Genomic DNA, 24,071 nt, shown 5'->3' with positions numbered 1-24,071 from the left:
CCCCCCACTCCATGGTAATGGCCATTGTCAGCCACAAACTTAAATTGGTCATATGTTCTTTTCTAGACCAAGCAAATTTTGAGTCAATTTTTGCATGAGTTCTACGTGATATGAGAAAGAGAGAAAGGGCATTTATACTCTTCATTTCAGCCAAAGAAACTGTCTGAAAACAAAGTTTTATTTTAATTTCTGCTAAATCACAGATTCAGCTACAAATTTTTATCTGAGGAGCCATTATATAATTTGGGGATTCTCACTGGAATTCTTGAATGTTTTTCAAATTAGGGAGTCTGTGATACCAAAAAAACAAGTGGTCATATTTTCATCTGTGATGTAAGGTACATTTTACCTATTATAATCATGTAGAGACATCTGAGCAGAAATCATATCAGCAAGCATTGGACACAACATATAAAATGGTCCAGAAATTATATGTATCATTGAAATCTGGATGATACTAATTCTACCAAATATAACCTGGCTTATTACTTATCTGACAAAGGAATCTCATACTAATATTAATAAAACTATCATTTTTAACCTATTATGTGCCATGCTTTTTACATTCATGAGCATTGATCTTCACAGAACAGAATGAGGTCAATATTCTTATCTCCATTTTACACATAAATGAGACTCAGAAAAAATAAGTGACTTATCCAGGACCCAAAGTGGAGCCAAAATTTAATCCCTGATATCTCTGTTTCTAAAATTCTCAATTTTTGACTGTGGCACTGTTATGGAGTAAATTGTGACTCCCCCAAGCCAAAAAAAAAAAAGGTATGCTAAAATCCTAATCCCCAGTGTATATGAAATGGAATTATTTCATATATGTAAGGTTTGGTCTTGATTAAATCAGTTAGAGTGTTCTATTAGTTTCAAGTATACAATATAGTGTTTCAATACTTTCGTACATCATGTGTGCTCATCACAAGTGCATGCCTTAATCCATATCACCTATTTAACCCATCCACCTACCCACCTTCTTTCTGGTAACTTCTATGCTTATGAATCTGGCTCTTGATTTGCCTCTCTCTCTCTCTTATTTTGCCTTTGCTTGTTTGTTTTCTTAAATTCCATATATGAGTGAAGTCTTATGTTTATCTTTCTCTGACTTATTTTGCATAGCATAATATTCTCTAGCTCCATCCACATCATTGCAAATGGCAGGATTTCATTCTTTTTGATGGCTGAGTAATATCCCATTGTGTGTATGTGTGTTTGTGTGTGTGTACCACCTCTTCTTTATTCATCAGTTGAAGGATACTTGGGCTGTGTCCATAATTTGGCTAATGTAGATAATGTGGCTATAAAAATCAGGGTGCATTTTTCCTTTTGAATTAATATTTCTGTATTCTTTGGGTAAATACCTAATAGAACAATTGCTGGATTGCAAGATACTTCCAATTTTAACTATTTGAGGATCCTCCATCCTGTATTCCAGAGTGGCTTCACCAGTTTGCATTCCCACCAACAGTACAAGAAGGTTTCTCTTTCTCCACATCCTCAACAACACCTGCTGTTACTTGTGTTGTTGATTTTAGCCATTCTGACAGCTGTTAGGTGATAACTTATTGTAGTTTTGATTTTCATCTCCCTACAGATGAGTTATATGGACCAACTTTTTATGTATCTGATGGCCATCTATATGTTTTCTTTGGGGAAAAAAGTCTATTCATATCTTCCACTCATTTTTAATTGGAATATTCTTTTTTGGAGGTGTTTAGTTTTATAAATTCTTTAAATATTTTGGATACTAACCCTTTATTGGAATTGTCATTTTCCAATATCTTTTCTCATTCCGTAGGTTGCCTTTTAGTTTTTCTGATTGTTTCCATCACTGTGCAGAAGCTCAGTGCTTATTTTTATGTAGGCCCAATACTTTATTTTTGCTTTTGTTTCCCTTGCCTCAGGACACATATCTAGTAAAACGTGGCTATGGCCAAGGTCAAAGAGGTTACTACCTGTATTCTCTTCTAGGATTTTTATGGTTTCTGATCTAACATTAGATCTTTAATCCATTTTGAATTTACATTTGTGTATGGTGTATGAAAGTGGTCCAGTTTCATTCTTTTTCATGTAGCTGTCCAGAATTCCAACACCATTTGTTGAAGAGACTGTCTTTTTTCCATTGCATATTCTTTCCTGCTTTGTTGAAGATTAATTGACCATATAGTTCTGGGTTCATTTCTGGGCTTTCTATTTTGTTTCATTGATCTATGTGTCCATTTTTGTACCAGTACCATACTGTCTTGATCACTCCAGCTTTGTAATATAAAGTCTGTAATTGTGATCCCTCCAGATTTACTTTTCTTTTTCAAGATTACTTTGGCTCTCAGGGTCTTTTGTAGTTCCATACAAATTTTAGGTTTGCTTGTTCTAGCTCTATGAAAAATGCTGGTGGTATTTTGATAGGGATGGCATCAAAATTGTAGATTGCTTTGTGTAGTGTAGATATTTTAACAATATTTATTCTTCCAAACCACGAACATGGGATGTCTTTCCATTTCTTTGTGTCATCTTCAATTTCTTTCATCAGTGTCTTACAGTTTTCAGATTATAGGTTTATCACATCTTTGGTTAGGTTTATTCCTAGGTATCTTTTTTTTTGGTGGAATTATAAATGGGTTCATTCCTTAATTTCTCTTTCTGTGGCTTCATTATTGGTGTATAGAAGTACAATAAATTTATGTATGTTGATTCTGTATCCTGCAACTTTACTGAATTTGTTTATGACTTCTAGCAGATTTTTTTTTTGGTGGAGATTTTTGGTTTTCTATATAGAGAATCATATCATCTGCAAATAATGAAAGTTTGACTTCTTCCTTGATGATTTATATGCTTTTTATTTCTTTTTGTTGTCTGATTTCTGTGGCTAAGGCTTCCTATACTATGTTGAATAAAAGTGGTAAAAGTAAACATCCTTCTTTTGTTCTTGACCGTAGAGGAAGAGCTCTCAATTTTTCTCCATTGAGGATAATAATAGCTGTGGGTTTTTCATTTACTGTCTTTATTATGCTGAGGTATGCTCCGACCGAATTTGTTGAAGGTTTTTATTATGAATGAGTGTTCTACTGTGTCAAATGCTATTTCAGCATCTATTGAGGTGATCATAGTACTCTTATCCTTTCTTTTATTAATGTGATATATCACGTTAATTGATTGTGAATATTGAACCACACTTGCAAGACAGGAATAAATCACACTTGAACATGGTGAATGATTTTTTTAATGCATTGTTTGATTTGGTTTGCAAGTATTTTGTTAACTTTTGAATCTATGTTCATCAGAGATATTGGCCTGCAGTTGTCTTTATTGTGTTGTCTTTATCTGTTTTTGGTATCATGGTAGTGTTGGCCTCAGAATGAATATGGAGGTTTTCCTTCCATTTCCATTTTTTTTGAATAGTTTGAGAAGAATAGGTATTAATTCTTCTTTATATGTTTGGTAGAATTCACCCATGAAGACATCTAGCCGTGTGTGTGTGTGTGTTTGTTTGTTTGTTTGTTTGTTTTTTGGGGAGTTTTTAAATTACTGATTCTATTTCTTTGCTGGTTGTTGGTATGTTCAAGTTCTTCGTTTCTTGCTTTTACATTTTTGGTACTTTACATGTTTATAGGAATTTATCCATTTCTTCTAGATTGTTCTTATGTTGGTATATAAATTTTCACAACATTCTATTATAATTGTATTTCTGTGTTGTTGGTTGCTCTTTCTGCTCTCTCATTTGTGATTTTATTTATTTGGGTCTTTATCTTTCTTTTTGACAAGTCTGGCTAGAGGTTTATCAATTTTATTGATTTTTCCGAGAACCAGCTCCTGGTTTCATTGTTCTATTCTATTGGATTTTTTTTTCAAGTTTTTACTTAAATTCCAATTAGTTAACATACAGTGTAATATTAGTTTCAGGTGCAGAAGTTTGTAATTCATCACTTACATACAATACCCAGTGCTTATCACAACAAGTGTCCTCCTTAATACCCACCACCCATTTAACTCATCCCTCGCCCACCTTTTCTCCAGCAACGTTCAGTTTTTCTCTATAGTTAAGAGTCTGTTTTATTATATGTGTCTCTCTTTTTTCCCCCTAAGTTCATCTGTTTTGTTTCTTTTATTCCACATTTCATTGAAATCATATGGTATTTGTCTTTCCTTGACCGATTTATTTCACATAGCATATTGCTCCCTAGCTCCATCCATAGTGTGGCAAATGACAAAATTTCATTCATTTTTTTCACATAAGGAAGCATTTATTTGAAGTTTAACATGAAGTCATACAAATAAAATTTGAATAAACACAAATCCACATCGAGTCATAAAACAGATAGCAAAAGACAAAGTAAAAATAAAGAAAATTAACTGGCAACTATATACAGTTGGACACAGTTGTGTCTTGTACACCAGAAACTCTTCTACAAAATAATCATCTTAGATCAACAGAAGACCAATCTTCAATGTCGTCTTGCAAGATGTGTTAACTTTAGCAATCCCCTCCTGTTTTCCCCAACATCCTCCTTTAGTACGGCTGGTGATTGTTTTGGTGATTGCCACCCTCTTGGGATGTTTTGCTGTAAGTGCTCTATTGACCACTGTAGTCTGCATATCCCTGTCCATATCCATAGTTCCCATAGTTATACCTAGTATAATCATAGCCGCCATAGTCACTATAATTTTGATCACCACCATAGGCACTATTGTAATTTCCATATCTTTGATCAAAATAGTTATCAAATCCTTGGTTCCAATTTTGGCTCTGACCTCATCCATGACCCCTAATACCACCTCGTTCACCAGCTGCATCACCTCTTCCTCCTTTTGGTTGTTGCTGTTGATGCCTATATATATCTTTGGGTTGTGCAACTTTGATTTCACACTTCCCAGAAACAATTTGATGATATCTGCTTTCTAACAATTTCTCTTTTGGCTCTTCATCTGTATAAGTGATAAAACATATTTGTTTTTGTATCCATGGGAAGTTCAATATTTTCAATCTCTCCAAAGTCTCCAAAATAGTCTTTAATTTGTTCTTCGGAAGTATCTGGAATCAATCAACCCACAAAAACCTGTTTTGGGGTTTTATTTTCCCTTTTAAAGCTTTGGCCCTTTTGGGGTCTATCAATTTGCCATCTGGTTTGTGTTCTTTCAGTTCCAAAACCTTATCAACACTAGCAGCATCTTTGAAAAGCACAAATCCAAATCCTCTTGATCTTCCAGTCACTGTATCTGTTTTAGTTGTATCATCTACAATTTCCCCAAATCGAGACAAATATTCAGTCAGATTTTTCTTGCTTATATCCCAGCTCAAGCCTCCAATAAACATTATACCATTATCCTGGTGATTCTTGCTTACATTGATCTTGGATCCCTCTGTGAATTCCTCTATGTTGCTGGACTCCTTCCTGTCCTCTATGGTGGTGGAGTTGGCAGCCAGGATTGCTGGTCCACAGTCTGGGTTGTGGCAGCAGTGACAGTGGAGCGTTGTATGGAGCTGGATTTAAAATGGTGGCAGAAGAGCTTCATTCCTTTTTATAGCTGAGTAATATCCCATTATGTATCCATTCATTAGATGATGGACATTTAGGCTCTTTCCATAATCTGGCTATTGTTGATAATGCTGCTGTAAACATCAGGGTTTATGTATCCCTTTGAGTCAGTATTTTTGTATCCTTTAGGTGAATACCTGGTAGTATAATTGCTGAGTCAAAGGGTAGTTCTATTTTTACCTTTTCATGGAATCTCCATACTGTTTTCCAGAGTGGCCGCACCAGTTTGCATTCCCAACAGAGCAAGAGGATTCCTGTTTTTCCAAATTCTCACCAACATTTGTTGTTTCCTGGGTTGTTAATTTTAGCCATTCTGACAGATGTTAGGTGATATCTCAATGTAGTTTTGATTTGTATTTCCCTGATCAGTGATGTAGAGCATCTCTTCTTTTCTTTAAGATTTTATTTATTTATTTGTCAGAGAAAGAGAGAGCACAAGCAGGGGGAGTGACAAGCAGAGGGAAAGGGAGATGCAGACTCCCCGCTGAGCAGGGAGCCTGATGCAGGGCTCCATCCCATGACCCTGCAATCATGACCTGAGCTGAAGGCAGACACTTAACTGACTGAGCCACCCAGGCATCCCAAGCATCTTTTCATGTCATTTTTCATTTGTATGTCTTCTTCGGAAAAATGTCTATTCATGAATTCTGCCCATTTCTTAACCGGATTATTTGTTTTTTGGGTGTTGAGTTTGATAAGTTTTTATATGTTTTGGATAGTAATCCTTTATCAGGTATGTCATTCACAAATATTTTTTCCCATACCATAGGTTGCCTTTTAGTGTTGTTGGTTTTCTCCTTTGCTGTACAGAAGCTTTTTATCTTGAAGAAGTCCCAATAGTTTATTTTTCCTTTTTTTCCTCTTGCCTCAGGAGACATATCTAGTAAGACGTTGCTATGACCAATGTCAAAGTGTTTACTGCCTGTGATCTCCTCTCGAATTTTAATGGTTTCCTATCTCCAATTCAGGTGTTTCATCCATTTTGAATTTATTATTGTGTACAGTATAAGAAAGTGTCTAGTTTCATTCTTTTGCATATTGCTGTCCAGTTTTCCCAACACAATTCTTTGAAAACCTTTTTCCAACTGGATATTCTTTCTTGCTTTGCCAAATAGTTGATCATACTATCATAGGTCCATTTCTGGATTTTCTATTCTGTTCAATTGATCTATATGTTTATTTTTGTGCCTGTACCATACTGTCTCACTACAGCTTTATAATATAACTTGAGGTCTAGAATTGTATTGTCTCCAGTTTTGATTTTCTTTTTTTAAAATTACTTTCAGTTAGGCACTGTATAGTACATCATTAGTTTTTGACGTAGTGTTCAATGATTCGTTAGTTGCATATAACACCCAGTGCTCATCACGACATATGCCCTCCTTAATACCCATCACACTGTTACCCCATCCCCCAATCCCCCTCCCTTTTGAAACTCTCAGTTTGTTTCCTGGGGTCCATAGTCTCTCATGGTTCATCTCCCCCTTTGATTTATCCCCCTTCAGATTTCCCTCCCTTCCCATATGGTCCTCCATGCTATTGCTTATGTTCTACATATGAGTGAAACCATATGATAATTGTCTCTCTCTCCTTGACTTCACTTAGCATAATCCCCTATAGTTCCATCCATGTTGATGCAAATGGTGGGTATTCATCTTTTCTGCTGTCTGAATAATATTCCATTGTACCACATCTTCTTTATCCATTCATCTGTTGAAGAGCATCTCAGCTCCTTCCACAGTTTGGCTATTGTGGACATTGCTGCTATGAACATTGGTCTGCATGTACCCCTTATTTTCACTACATTTGCATCTTTGAGGTAAATACCTAGTACTGCAATCACTGGATAGTAGGGTAGCTCTATTTTTAACACCTTGAGGAAACTCCATATTGTCAAAGGTGGTCCTAAGAAGGAATTACATAGGCATCCAAGCCTCTCTCACAAAAATAGAAAAATCCCAAATGCACAAGCTAACCTTACACCTAAAGGAGCTGGAGAAAGAACAACAAATAAAACCTAAACCAAGCAAGAGAAGAGAAATAATAAAGATTAGAAAAAAGATCAATGAAATAGAAACCAGAAAAACAGTACAGCAGATCAACAAAACAAGAAGCTGGTTCTTTGAAAGAATTAATAAGATTGATAAACCACTGGTCAGACTTACCAAAAAGAAAAGAGAAAGGACCCAAATTAATAAAATCATGAATGAAAGGGGAGAGATCATGACTAACATCAAGGAAATAGAAACAATTATTAGAAATTATTAAGAGCAACTATACACCAACAAATTAAGCAACATGGGAGAAATGGATGCCTTCCTGGAAACTTATAAACTACCAAGACTGAAACAGGAAGAAATAGACAATCTGAATAGACCAATAACCAGTAACAAAATTGAAGCAGTAATCAAAAACCTCCCAAAAAACAAGAGTCCAGGGCCAGATGGCTTCCAAGGGGGAACTCTACCAAACATTTAAAGAAGAAATAATACCTATTCTACTGGAGTTGGTTCAAAAAATAGAAACAGAAGGAAAACTTTCAAACTCCTTCTCTGAGATCGGCATTACCATGATCCCAAAACCAGGCAAAGATCCCATCAAAAAGGAGAATCACAGACTAATATCTCTAATGAACATGGATGCCAAAATACTGAACAAGATCTTAGTGAATAGGATCCAAGAGTACATTAAGAGGATTATTCACCACAGCCAAGTGGGATTTATTCCTGGGCTGCAGGAGTGGCTCAACGTATGCAAATCAATCAATGTGATAGAGCATATTAATAAAAGAAAAGACAAGAACCCTATGATACTTTCAATTGATGCAGATAAAGCATTTGACAAAATACAGCATTTTTTCCTGATTAAAACTCTTCAGAGTACAGGAATAAAGGAAACATTCCTCAGTATCATGAAAACCATCTATGAAAAGCCCACAGTGAATATCATTATCAATGGGGAAAAGCTGAGAGCTTTACCCTTAAAGTCAGGAACATGACAGGGATGACCACTCACACCACTATTGTTCAACATAGTGCTTGAAGTCCTAGCCTCATCAATCAGACAACAGAAAGAAATAAAAGGCATTCGAACTGGCAAAAAAGAAGCCAAACTCTCTCTCTTTGCAGATGACATGATATTTTATGTGTAAAACCCAAAAGACTTCAACCCCAAATTACTAGAACTCATACAGCAATTCAGCAATGTGGCAGGATACAAAATCAATGCACAGAAATCAGTTGTTTTTCTGTACACTAACAATGAGGCAGAAGAAAGAGAAATTAAGGAACCAATTCCGTTTACAATAGCACCGAAAACCATAAGATACCTAGGAATAAACCTAACCAAAGAGGTAAAGAATCTATACTCTAGGAACTACAGAACACTTATGAAAGAAATTGAGGAAGTCACAAAAAGATTGAAAAACATTTCATGCTCATGGATTAGAAGAATAAACCTTGTTAAAATATCTATCCTGCCCAGAGCAATCTACACTTTCAATGTTATCCCTATTAAAATACCATTGGCATTTTTCAAGGATCTGGAGCAAACAATCCTAAAATTTGTATGGTACCAGAGAAGACCAGAATCACCAAGGGAATGTTGAAAAAGAAAAATAAAGCTGGGGACATCATGTTGCCTGATTCCATCTTTGCTTTTCTTTTTCAAGACTGCTTTGGCTATTTGGGTTCCTTTGTGGTTCCATACAAATTTTAGGATTGTTTGTTCCAGCACTGTGAAAGATGATGGTGGTGTTTTCATAGGGATGGCATTAAATATGTACATTGCTTTTCGTATTATAGAAATTTTAACAATATTTGTTAGTGTATAGAAATACAATCGACTTCTGTGCTTTCATTCTATATCCTGTAACTTTGCTGAATTCCTGTATAAGTTCTAGCAATTTTGGGGGGTGGAGTCTTTTCGGTTTTCAACATAGAGTACTATTTTATCTGTGAAGAGTAAAAGTTTGACTTCTTCTTTGCTAATTTGGATGCGTTTTATTTCTTTTTGTTGTCTCATAGCTGAGGCTAGGACTTCCAGTACTATGTTGAACAACAGTGGTGAAAGAGGACATCCCTATCATGTTCCTGATCTTAGGGGAAAAGCTCTCAGTTTTTACCTATTGAGGATGATATTCACTGTGGGTTTTTCATATATGGTTTTTATGATCTTGAGATATGTTCCCTCTATCCCTACACTGAAGTTTTTTGTTTTTGTTTTTGTTTTTTAATCAAGAAAGATGCCATATTGTGTCAAATGCTTTTTCTGCATCTATTGACAGGATCATATGGTTCTTATCCTTTGTTTTATTAATGTGGTGTATCACATTGATTGATTTGTGAATATTAAACCAACCTTGCAACCCATGAATAAATCCCACTTGATTGTGGTGAATGATTCTTTTAATCTAGTGTTGGAATTGATTTCTTAGTATTTTGTGAATAATTTTTGCATCCATGTTCATCGGGGATATTGGCCTATAGTTCTCTTTTTTACTGGAGTCTTTGTCTGTTTTTGGAATCAGCATAATGCTGGCCTCCTTGAATGAGTTTGGAGTTTTCCTTCCAATTATAATTTTTGGAATAGTTTGAGAAGAATAAGTTTAATGCTTCTTTAAATACTTGGTAGAATGCCCCTGTGAAGCCATTTGACCCTGGTCTTTTGTTTTTGGGAGACTTTTGATTATTGATTCAATTTCCTTTATACTTATCAGTCTGTTCATGTTTTCCTTTTCTTGCTTTTACAGTTTCAGTAATTTATATGTTTCTAGGAATTTACCCATTTCTTTGAGGTTGTCCAATTTGTCGACATATGATTTTTCATAATATTCTATTATAATTGTTTTTATTTCTGTGGTATTGCTGTTTATTTCTCCTATTTCATTTGTGATTTTTATTTATTTGTGTCGTTTCTCCTTTCTTTTTGATAAGTCTGGCTAGATACTTATAATTTTTATTAGTGTTTTCAAACAAACAGCTCCTGGTTTCGTTGAGCAGTTCTACTGTTCGGTCTTTTTTTTTTTAACTTTCTATTTTAGTTATTTCTGACCTAGTCTCTTTTATTTCCCCCCTTCTCCTCACTTAAAGCTTCATTTGTTGTTATTTTTCTATCTCCATTAGGTGTAAGTTTAGGTTGCTTATTTGGGAGTTTTCTTGCTTCTTAAGGTAGACCTGTATTACTATATAGTTCTCCCTTATGACTGCTTTTGCCACATCCCAAAGGTTTTGGACCATGGTGTTTTCCTTTTCATTTTTTTCCATGTATTTTTTAATTTATTCTTTAATTTCCTGTGTTACCCACTAATTCTTTGGTAGGATGGACTTTAACCTCCACATATTTGTGGTATTTCCAATTTTTTTTTTCTTGTGGATGACTTCATGTTTCATAGCATTGTGGTCAGAAAATATGCCTGGTATTATCTTAACCATTTTATCTATTGAGGCCTGATTTATGATATAGTATGTGATATATTCTAGAGAATAGCCCATGTGCACTTGAAAAGAATGTGTATTCTGCTGCTTTGGGATAAAATATTCTGAATATATCTGTGAAGTCCACCTGATCCAGTGTGTCATTCAAAACCATCATTTCCTTGTTGATTTTCTGCTTAGGTGATCTGCCCATTGATGTGAGTGTGGTGTTAAAATTCCCTATTATTATTATATTATTATCAATGAATTCCTTTATGTTTGTTATTAATTGTTTTATATTTTTGGGTGCTTCCATGTTGGTTGCATAAATATGTGCAATTGTTAGATCTTCTTACTGGATTGTCCCCTTTATTATTATATAGAGCTCCATCTCATTCATTTATGCATGTAAATCCCAAATAGAGGGATTTTCTGGGTTTTTTTTTAAGGGATTCATAATCTCTTGCTCCCTCATTGTATATGGTACAACAAGTTATCTGGACGTGCAATAATATTCCCAGCTATGTTTGGTTTTCAGCAGCTACCAGGCTTCTAATGTATGCCAAGACCAGTGCTTCAAGTCAGTCAAGACAGAAACCTGTCCAGTGGCCGGCTCCCTGAAAATGCATAATGTTGGATGCATGCTTCACTCCTCTCTTTCCATTCTGAGGACAGGTCCTAAAGCTGTATTTCCCTTGACTGTTGCATCATGTCTTGTAGGCCAGGAGTAAGCCACCCAGTTCTCTTTTGTCCTACATGTCTTCGTGGCTTCTAGAGTACACTGAATCCCATCAGCTTTCTGAGACAGGCTAGACAAAAGCCACTACCTCAGGCAGCTTTCTGAAGAGCTAATATATTGTATGTATGCTTCAACTCTTTCCCTCCCCAGGAAGAAAGGCAGTAGTTGTGGTGTTTCTTCCCCTCAACTGGGGAGGGAATTATGGTGAGTGATTGTGTGCTCATCCAAGTCACTGACTTTGTTCTCAATAGCCCCCAATATGGCACCTCCTCCTACCAACACTTAGATCCAGACAAGACAAAAATCTGTCCCTAAAATATCTGAACACTGGATGTATGTTTTAGTGTTCTCTTTCTCTCTCCAAGGACAAGCTTGTAGCTTGGAGTTTCCTTTTCATCATGCCATGCTGAACCAGAAGTAGGAATCATGGTATGTGAGTTACCACCAGGTTTGATGCACCTGTTTTGTGCTTGCTTGAGGTGCAGGAACTTTTGAACTGGTTCTACATTTCTCCAAAAGGGAATTGTTCTGTGTACTGTTGTTGAATCAGTGTCTCTGTGGCAGGAAGGAGCTTCTGGGTTTCCAATTCTACCATTTTGCTGAAATAACCTTTCCAAAATATTTATTTTTATTTCACTTTCTTCATTACCTTAATTAGATTCTATGATCTATCATTAGAAACTAAACTTATAACTTCCCAGACTCTTTTTCTCCCCCTCACAATTGTCTGGCAAAATGCAACCCTGGTTGCATTCTATAACTTCTCCAAAGCAACCCAATGAGGATGGAGGAAAATATACAACTATGTTGACTAGTCTCACAATAGATTTATGTCAAAAAACCTGAAGTGGGTTTTTACAATGTTAAGTGATCCTAGTACATATCTCTAGTCCAGGAGTTGGCAACCATTTTTCAAGCTCCAAATAGTAAGTATTATAGGGTTTGTGAACCATGATGACTCCATTGGAAATAGTCAGCTTTGTTATTATAAAGCAGTCATAGACAATATGTGAAAAAAAATGAGCAGCTCTGTGTCCAGAAAAAAAAATATTCATAAAAACAGTCAATGGTCAGATTTGACCCATAGACCATAATTTTCTGACACCTGCCTTAGTCAATTTACTCTCCTTACTTCCAGAGATGACTATTTCACATGCTTTTTCTGTTATCAATTCAACTCCTCATTCTCTCTTCCCCACTCTAAGATGACTTTTTTTAAAATTTCATTGAGATGATAGAAGGCATCAAATGAGCACTGTTCAAGAGAGAAAGGTGGCACTGGAAAAGGAGGACCCTAGGCTCACTTCACTCCACAAACACACCTAGATAACTATCAAAACATCCTAAATATGCTAGAAATCAATCTGAAGCCTGTCAGAATGAGCTCTACAACTAAAGGGAGAGAAGAGACCACATCAAAGAAGGTAAGAAGTATGGAGACATGGTTTAGGGGAGAAATGGATTTTTAGTGCTGCAGAGGGAAGGTAGCCATGGTTGTGGACATGGGGAAGAGAGAGAGGAGCATGCAGGGGAACACACAAGGGGAAAGTTTCTTCAAAGCCTTTGGCTTGGAAAATTGGAGGGGCTGAATTTCACGAACTTTTGCGGCCAGTAGGGTAAAAGCCTAGAGATTTAGGTTAGTTTGGCTGGGATAAAGTGTGGAGGGAAGTGGGGCTCAGGGCATTGGGACTGCTCCTGGAGAAAAGGCAGGCAAACATCCCAGGGGCACATAGCTTGGAAAGAGTGATCTGAAGAATGTCTGAGGCACATAGTGGAGAGAATATTTTCCCTTCTCAGAGTGCATCCCTGAGAGGCAGCATTCACAGATACACCACTTCAGGAACAAAGAAGCTGGCCAGGACCATTCACCTCTGTGCAGCTCAGTGAAACACAGGGGCACCTATAGGAAGGAATACAGCACTGATACTGGCTGCCTAACTTGCTTACACTAAGTCCCACCCCGTTGAGCTCTGATGGGACTGCCCTTCTCAGTCATGCTTGCCTGAGTCTCGGTGCAGTGGGCTCCTTCCCCAAAAGACCAGCACAAACCCTTGCCCAAACCATATCTTTGGACCAAAGTCTTCTGCAGGGCTCCACTTCTGGTGGAGTTGGTGTCAGGTATCATTTCACAAGCAGACCAGAGCACACCTAGATAAAACTCACCACGTTCAGGCCAGGGATGAAACATTGCACATGGCAGACAAGGATAGCCTCTGCAGATGACTGACCTGAAGGATAGAGCAGCCAAAATACAGCACCAGGACCTAGGCACTACATGACCTCTTCTTCATAAGGTCATTACTTTCAGGAGTAGGAGACATAACTGGTTTTTCTGACATACAGAAGAAGGCAGAAACTTAGACAAAATACCAAGACAGAGAAATTTATCCCAAATGAAAGAGCAAGAAAAGTCTATGGCCAAAAATGTAAGTGAAAACAGATATAAGTAAAATGCCTAATGAGAATTTAAAACAAGAATCACAAGGATACTCACTGAAATGAGAAAATAATATAAAGAGCGCCTGTGTGATGTAGTTTGTTTAGGGTCTGACTCTTGATTTTGGCTCAGGTCATGATCATAAGGTCATAAGGTCAAGCCCTGTGTCAGGCTCTGTACTCAGCACAGAGTCTGCTTAAGATTTTCTCTCCCCCTGTCCCACCTGCCCCTCTATTTAAAATAAATTTTAAAAATCTTAAGAAAAAGAATAAAAAACATAAGTGAGAACCTTACCACAGACATAAAAGGGTTAAAAAAGAATCAGTCAGAGATGAAGAGCGCAATAAATGAGATTAGAAACTGGCTTGATGCAACAAACCCCGGTCTTGGAGAAGCAGATGAATTAATTAATTAATATGACCTAGAAGACAAAATAATGGAAAATAATAAAGGTGAACTAAAGAGAAAAAGAATTATACAACATGGGAAGAGACTTAGGGAACTCAGAGATACCATCAAACATAATAGCATTCATATTAGAAGAGTCCCAGAGAAGAAAAGAGAGAAAACAGGGCAGAAAATTTATTTGACAAAATAATAGCTGGAAAGTTCCCTAATCTGGGGAAGGAAACAGACATCCAGAGCCAGAAGGCACACAGAACTCCCATCAAAATAATAATTTAAAAAAACAGATGCACACAAATAAATAGCATAATTAAATTTGCAAAATATAGTGATTAAGAAAAAATTCTAAAAGCAGCAAGACAAAAGAAGTCCTTCACTTACAAGGGAAAATCCATAAGGTTAGCTGGAAATTAAAAAAGAAAAAAAGTAAGCCAGAAGGGAGTGGCACAAAATATTGAAAGTGCTGAATAGGTAAACTCAGCAGCCAAAAATACACTAACCAGCAAGGCTATTATTAAGAATTCAAAGAGAGATAAAGAGTTTACCAGAAAAATAAAAACTAAAGTAGATCATGACCACTAAGCAAGCACTGAAAGGAATATTAAAGAGGACATTTTGAGTGTAAAAAGGAGACCAAAAGTGACAAAGACAAGAAGGGAAGAGAGAAAATCTCCAGAAACATGACAAAACAAAGAATAAAATGGCAATAAATGCATATATATCAATGATTACTTAGAATTTAAATAGACTAAATGTTCATATCAAAACACATAGGGTGTCAGAGTGGATTAAAAAAACAAGACCCATCTATACGTTGCCTTCAAGACACTCATCTAAAACCTAAGGACACCTGCAGATCAAAAGTGAGATAGTGGGAAACATTTTTCTCACAGATGGATGTCAAAACAAAGCCAGAGTCTCAATACACTTATCAGACAAACTGGACTTTAAAACAAAAAGTGTTTACAAGAGATTCATTTTAGACCCAAGACACCTCCAGTTGAAAGTGAGGGGGTAGAAAACAATTTATCATGCTAATGGATATCAAAAGAAAGCTGGGGTGGCAATCCTTATATCAGATAAATTAGATTTTAAACTAAAGACTGTACTAAAAGATGGGGAAGGGAACTATATCATAATAACAGGGACAATCCAACAAAAATATATAACAATTGTAAATACTTATGCACCTAACATGGGAGCACCCAAATACATAAAACAATTAAGAGCAAACATAAAGGAATTAATTGATCATAATACAATAATGATGGGTGATTTTTACACCCTGCTTACATTAATAAAGAGATCATGTCAACAGAAAATAAGCAAGGAACAGTGGCTTTGAATGATACCCTGGACCAAATGGACTGAACAGGTATACTCAGAACACTGTGTCCTAAGACAGCAGAATACACATTATTTTCTAGTTCAACATGGAACATTCTCCAGAACAGAGTACATATTAGGTCACATAGCAGGCCTCAACAAATACAAAAGTAAGTCATACCATGCAACTTTTCTGAGAAACAAACTGACCACAACACTATGAAACTAGAAGTCAACCACAAGATAAAATCTGGAAAGACAACAAATACATGGAAGTTAAACAATATGCTACTAAAGAATGAATGGGTCAACCAGGAAATCAATGAAGAAATCTAGCAATATGTGGAAATGAATGAAAATTAAAACACCACAGTACATGGCATTAATGAGGGCATGTGATATGATGAGCACTGGTTCAGTATAACAATACTGAACTAATGAATCATTGAACATTATATCAAAAACTAATGTACTAAAATTTTTTAAATTTGATTTTTCCAGCTTTACTGAAATAAAATTGATATATAACATTGAAAAAAAAGAAAGAGAGAAAACACAATAGTGCAAAACATTTCAGGTGCAGCAAAGAGGTCCTAAGAGAGAATTATATAGCAATACAGGCCTAACTCAAGAAGCAAGGAAAACCTCAAATAAACCACCTAAACTTACACCTAAAGGAGATATAAAAATAATAACAAATGAAGCCAAAATCTAGTAGAAAAAGAGAGATATTAAAGGTTAGAGCAGAAATAAATGATATGGAAACTAAAAAACAATAGAACAGATCAATGAAATCAGGAGCTGATTCTTCGAAAAAAATTAAAAAATTGAAAAATCTCTGGCCAGACTCATCAAAAAAAAAAAATGAGAAAAGATCCGAATGAATAAAACCACAAGTAAGAGAAGAGAAATAACCACCAACACCACAAAAATACGAACAATTGAAACAAAATATTATGAAAATCTATATGCAAGAAGTTGGAAAAAATAAAAGAAATGGATAAATTCCTACAAATAAATAAACTATCAAAACTGAAACAGGAAGATCAAAAAATTGAACAGACTGACAACCAGCAAAGAAATTGAATCAGTAATAATAATAATAAAAATACTTCCAACAGACGAAAAGTCCAGGACTAGAAGTCTTCATGGGAAAAATCTACAAAACATTTAAAAAAGAGTTAATGCCTACTCTTCTGAAACTATTTAACAAATTTTAAAAAGGGAGGAAAAATTCCAAATTCATTCTATCAGGCCAACATTACTCTGATACCAAAAACAGATCAGGCACCACTATAAATGAAATCTACAGACCAATATCACTGATGAACATACATGCACAAATTCTAAATAAAATACTAACAAACCAAATCCAAAAACATGTTTTAAAAAATCATTCACTACAATCAAGGGGATTTATGCCTAGGTTGCAAGAGTGGTTCAATACTCTCAAATCAATCAACATGATACATCACATTAATAAAAGAAAGAGACATGTAATCATTTCAATAGATGTAGAAAAAGCATTTGAGGGGCCCCTGGGTGGCTCAGTTGGTTAAGCGTCTGCCTTTGGCTCAGGTCATGATCCAAGGGTCCTGGGATCAATTCCCGCATTGAGCTCCCTGTTCTACAGGGAGCCTGCTTCTCCCTCTGCCTTTCTCTCTCTCTCCTCTCTCTCTCTCTGTATCTCATGAATAAATAAATAAAATCTTTAAAAACAGGAAAAAGCATTTGACACAGTAAAACATCCATTCATGATGAAAACCCTGAACAACGTAGGTTTAGGGGGAACATACCTCAACATAATGAGGGACATATATGAATAACAAAGCTAATATCATCCTTTATGGAAAAAGAAAACTGACAGTTTTTCCTCTATGGTCAGGAACAAGACACGGATGCCCCTCTCACTATTTCTATGTGAAATAGTATGGGAAGTCCTATGTACATCAATCAGACAAGAAAAAGAAATAAAAGGCATTCAAATTTACAAGGAAGAAGAGATACTTCCACTATTTCCAGATGACATGATATTCTATATAGAAAACCTGAAAGTGTCCATGAAAAATTTGCTAGAACTAATAAATGAATTAAGCAAAGTCATAGGACACAAAATCAAAGTATCTATTGCATTTCTATACATCAAAAATGAAGTAGCAGAAAGAGAAATTAAGGAATCAATCCCTTTTATAATTGCACCAAATACAATAAGATACTTAATAATAAACTTAACCAAAGAGGTGAAAGAATTATACTCTGGAAACTATAAAACACTTACAAAAGAAATTGAAGATGACACAGAAAAATGGAAAGACATTCCATGCTCATGGATTGGAAGAACAACTATTGTTAAAATGTCTGTGTTACCCAAAGCAATCTACACATTTAATGTCATCCCTAACAAAATACCAACTGCATTTTTCACAGATCTACAACAAAGCAAATTTTATATGGAACAACGAAAGACCCCAAATGACTAAAGCAACCTTGAAAAAGAAAAACAAACCTTAAGGCATCAAAATTTCTGACTTCAAATTATTAAATAAATCTGTAGTAATCAAAACAGTATGCTACTGGCACAAAATAGACACATAGAGCAATAGAACAGAATAGAAAATCCAGAACTGACCCCACAACTGTATGGTCAATAAATGTTTGACAAAGCAAGAAAGAATATCCAATGGGAAAAATCTGTTCAAAAAATGGTGTTGGGAAAACTGGACAACAACATGCAAAACAATGAAACTGGACCACTTTCTTAAACCATACACACAAAAAAACTACACCAGATGAAAGCCCTAAATGTGAGACATGAAATCATTATAACCCTAGAACAGAACAAAGGCAGTAATCTCATTGACATTAGCCATAGCAACTTCTTTCTAGATATGTCTCCTGAGGCAACAGAAACAAAAGCAAATATAAATTATTGGGATTTGATAAAAATAAAGTTTTTGCACAGAAAAAGAAAAAAATCAACAAAACTAAAAGGCAACCTAGAATGGGCAAGATATTTGCAAATGACATATCTAGTAAAGGGTTAGTATCAAAAATATATAAAGAACATATAAAATTCAAAATCCAGAAAGCAAATAATTCAATTAAAATTATAGGTATTAAGGAGGGAATTTGTGATGAGCACTGGGTGTTATACACAACTAATGAATTGTTGGACACTACATCAAAAACTAATGATGTACTATATGTTGGTTAACAACATAAAAAATAAATAAAATTAATAAAAATGAACAGATATAGAGGCTCCCCATCCCCCACCCCAAATCTCCTATTATTTGCCTAAAATGAGAGCTTCTCCAAGAACTCAACTGTCATAAATCATCTTCCAAGGAGTTTCTTAACCAGGAAAGTTTGACTGTGAACACCAGAGACAGATGTCAGCACCAGGACAAGAGATCACCTAAACAGACATTGTCACAAAACTATTCTATGTCCCATCTATATTCCTAAGGACCCATTTATCTTTCCTAAAAGTTGTTTGTTTTCCCATAAGTGCCCTTTCTCCATCTTCCCTTTCCCTATTAAAATGCTATATAGGCCCCAAAATCTAACTGACCCTTTCAGTCACATGTTTCTCTGTGTTCCTGTATATTACATGAATTGAAAATTTATCTTTTCTCCTGTTAAATTTTTTTTTTTAATTGGGCAAAGGACATGAATAGACATTTTTTTTTTCCAGAGAAGAGATACAGATGGCCAACTGACACATGAAAAGATGTTCAACCTCACTCATCACCAGGGAAATTCAAATTCCCCTGAAAGGAGATATCACCTCACACCTGTCAGAATGGCTAAAATCAACAAGAAAAGCAACAGGTTTTGGCTAGGGTATTGAGAAAGGGGAACCCTCTTGCTCTGTTGATGGGAATGCAAACTGGTGCAGCCAATTTGGAAGACAGTATGGAGGTTCCTCAAAAAGTTTAACAAAGAACTATCCTAAAATCCAGAAATTACACTACTAGATATTTACTCAGAGAATACAAAAATAGTAATTCAAAGGGGTACATGCACCTCAATTTTTATTACAACATTATCTACAATAGCTAAATTATAGAAACAGCCCAAGTATCCATTGACCGATGAATGGATAAAGAAGTGGTATACACACACACACACACACACACACACACACACACACACAAAACACATACACACATACAATGGAATATTACTCAGCCACAAAAAAAAGAATGAAATCTTTTCCATTCGCAATGACATGGGTTGAGCTAGAGAGTATTATTCTAAGAAAAATAAGTCAGTCATAGAAAGACGAATACCACATTATTTCACTCATATGTGGAATTTAAGAAAGAAAACAAAGGAGGGCTTAGAGTTAAGATGGTGGAGGAGTAGGGGACCCCTTTTTCAGCCGGTCCCTGAGTCGAGCTGGATACGTACCAGACCAGCCTGAACATCCACGGAATCAGCCTGAGACGCAGGAAGATACATCTGGATCTCAACAAATGAACATCTCCAGCACTGAGTATTGAGGTACGAAGCAGGGAGCCATGAAACCACGAACAGATATCGGAAGATAAATGGAAGGCGGAGGGCGCCGCCGCGTTCGGGAGCCAGGAAGCGGTAGCCACCTGCACGGGGGAGTGGGCGGACTCGCGGACCAGCACCCAAGAGAGAGCAGACTCAGACCAAGAGCCGGGGAACACACGTGACCAGACTGAGGGCCGGAGCTTCGGAGTGCGTGGGGGCAGCCGGCGGCTGGCAGCTGGCGGTATTAGAAACAAAAAGGACAGAGATGCACCGGCCCAGGAAGTGAGGGCTGGGAGGCAGGGTGTGGGGTGCACATCCCGGGGTGCTTCAGGGTTGAGCAGCATCAACAGGAACAGAGTTAGAGTGGCCAGAACATCAGTGGAGAATGGTCCGCGACCCCACTGCTCTGAGACAGAGGCTGAGATTCGGCCACTGCTGCCCTGACTCTCAGAAGAGGCACAACAAACCACCAGGGAAAGCCACCAAAGAACAAAAGCCTGGAAATACCGCTCACAGTGTGCCCATCCGCATCCCCCCTCACAGGGGACATGGAGACTCTGTCCAAACAGGGTTGCCTGAGTATCAGCGCAGCAGGCCTCTCCCCCAGAAGGCAGGCTGAAAAATCAAAAAGCCCATATTCCTAAGATCCCTATAAAACAAGGGCACATGGCCTGGGTCCTGGTCAATGTTTTGGGGTCTGAACAACCCCGCAACCTCTCCTTATCAGAATGACGAGAAGGAGAAATCCACTCCAGCAAAGAAAAGACAATGGTCTCTGCCATTGTGGCCTCTGCCACAGAACAAATGGATATGGATATAACCAAATTATCAGAAATGGAATTCAGCATAACAATGGTCAAGATGATGTGTAGAGTTGAAAAAAGTATTAACGAAAATGTTAATGAGAATATAGAATCTCTAATGGCGGAAATGAGAGCGAATCTGGCAGAAATTAAAAATTCTATGAGCCAAATGAAGTCAAAACTAGAAGTTCTCATGGCCAGGGTGAATGAGGCAGAACGTATTGGCGAATTGAAGGATGGGTTAGTAGAAGAAAAAGCTAAAATAGAATCTGGACTCAAAAAAATCCACGCTCAGGAATGTAGGTTACGGGAGATTACTGACTCCATGAAACGTTCCAATGTCAGAATCATCGGCATCCCCGAAGGGATGGAGGAAAACAGAGGCCTAAAAGAGATATTTGAACAAATTGTAGCTGAAAACTTCCCTAATCTAGCAAGGGAAAAAAAATTCGTGTCCAAGAGGCGGAGAGAACCCCTCCCAAGCTCAACCATGACAAACCTACACCAAGTCACATCATAGTGCATTTTGCATATATTAGATCCAAGGATGCAGTATTAAACGCGGCCAGGGGAAAGAAATTTCTCACGTACCAAGGCAAAGGTATCAGAATTACGTCAAACCTGTCCACACAGACCTGGAAGGAGAGAAAGGGTTGGGGGGGGCATTTTTAAAGGTCTTTCGGAGAAAAACATGCAGCCAAAGATCCTTTATCCAGCAAGGCTGTCATTCAGAATTGATGGAGAAATAAAGACCTTCCAGAATCGCCAGTCATTGACCAATTTCACAATCATGAAACCAGCCCTACATGAGATATTAAGGGGGATTCTATAAAAGTAAAAAGGCCCCAAGAGTGATACAGAACAGAAAGATACAATCTCTAGAAAAAAAGACTTTACTGGCAACATGGCATCATTAAAATCATATCTCTCAATAATCAGTCTCAATGTAAATGGCCTAAATGCTCCCATAAAACACGCCAGGGTTGCAGATTGGATAAAAAGACATGACCCATCCATTTGCTGTCTGCAAGAGACTTGTTTTGAACCTAAAGATACATTCAGACTGAAAGTAAAGGGATGGAATACCATCTTTCAGGCCAATGGACCTCAAAAGAAAGCTGGGGTAGCAATTCTCATATCAGACAGATTGGATTTTAAACTAAAGACTATAGTTAGAGACACAGAAGGGCACTATATTATTCTTAAAGCATGTATCCAACAAGTGGATATGACAGTTATAAATACATATGCCCCCAACAGGGGAGCAGCAAGATACACAAGCCAACTCTTAACCACAATAAAGAGACATATAGATAAAAATACACTAATAGTAGGAGACCTCAACACTTCACTGTCGGCAATAGACAGATCACCTAAGCAAGAAAACAGCAAAGAAACAAGAGCTTTGAATGCCATACTCGATGAGTTGGACCTCATAGATATATATAGAACACTACACCCCAGAACCAAAGAATACTCATTCTATTCTAATGCCCATGGAACATTCTCAAGAATAGACCACATTCTGGGACACAAAACAGGTCTCAACTGCTACCCAAAGACTGAAATTATACCCTGCATACTCTCAGACCACAACGCTCTGAAATTGGAACTCAACCACAAGGAAAAATTTGGAAGAAACTCAAACACTTGGAGACTAAGAACCATCCTGCTCAGGACTGACTCGATAAACCAGGAAATCAAAAATCATTTTAAACAATTTATGGAGACCAACGAGAATGAAAACACAACGGTCCAAAACCTATGGGATACTGCAAAGGCAGTCCTAAGGGGGAAATACATAGCCATCCAAGCCTCACTCAAAAGAACAGAAAAATCTAAAATGCAGTTTTTCTATTCTCACCTCAAGAAGCTGGAACATCAACAGAGGGACAGGCCTAATCCATGCACGAGGAAGCAGTTGACCAAGATTAGAGCAAAAATCAATGAATTAGAAACCAGGAGTACAGTAGATCATATCAACGGAACTAGAAGCTGGTTCTTTGAGACAATCAATAAAATTGGCAGAGCTCTGGCAAGACTTCTCCAAAAGAATAGAGAAAGGACCCAAAATAATAAAATTAGGAATGAAAAAGGAGAGGTCACAACCAACACCAATGAAATTGGTAGGATTATTAGAAATTTTCATCAACAGCTATATGCCAATAAATAAAGCAATCTAGAAGAGATGGAGGCCTTCCTGGAAAACTATAAACTACCAATAGTGAAACAGGAAGAAATTGATTTTTTAAACAGGCCAATTAATTATGAAGAGATTGAGTCAGTGATAAACAACCTTCCAAATAACAAAACTCCAGGCCCGGATGGTCTTCCTGGGGAATTCTACCAAACATTCAAAGAAGAAATAATACCTATTGTCCTAAAGCTATTTCAAAAAATAGAAACGCAAGGAAAGCTACCAAACTCATTCTATGAGGCAATATTACCTTGATCCCCAAACCAGGCAAAGACCCCATCAAAAAGGAGAATTACAGACCGATTTCCCTAATGAATATGGAAGCCAAAATCCTCGACAACATCCTGGCTAATAGAATCCAACAGAACATTAAAGGATTATTCATCATGACCAAGTGGGATTCATCCCTGCAATGCAAGCGTGGTTCAACATTCGCAAATTGATCAGCATGATACATCATATCAACAAGAAAAGACTCAGGAACCATATGATCCTCTCAATTGATGCAGAAAAAGCACTTGACAAAAACAGCATTCTTTCCTGATTAAAACACTTCAGAGTGTAGGGAGAGAGGGTACATTCCTCAATCTCATAAAAACCATCAACGAAAAGCCTACAGCAAATATCATTCTCAATGGGGAAAAGCTGGAAGCCTTTCCCTTAAGATCAGGAAGATGACAAGGATGCCCACTCTTGCCACT

General features: G+C 36.9%; 1 pseudogene; it reads right to left on the bottom strand.

The window, feature by feature from the left end:
• Positions 1-4,516: 4,516 nt before the first annotated feature.
• Positions 4,517-5,520, bottom strand: LOC123789859 (heterogeneous nuclear ribonucleoprotein D-like pseudogene; annotated as a pseudogene).
• Between the last annotated feature and the right edge of the window lie 18,551 nt (positions 5,521-24,071).

This window comes from Ursus americanus, chromosome X, assembly GCF_024610735.1.
Source record: "Ursus americanus isolate L20-20 chromosome X, mUrsAme1.1.p, whole genome shotgun sequence".
NCBI lineage: Eukaryota > Metazoa > Chordata > Mammalia > Carnivora > Ursidae > Ursus > Ursus americanus.
Note: the sequence above shows the minus strand (reverse complement) of the source record. Positions and strands in the feature narration are given on the sequence as shown.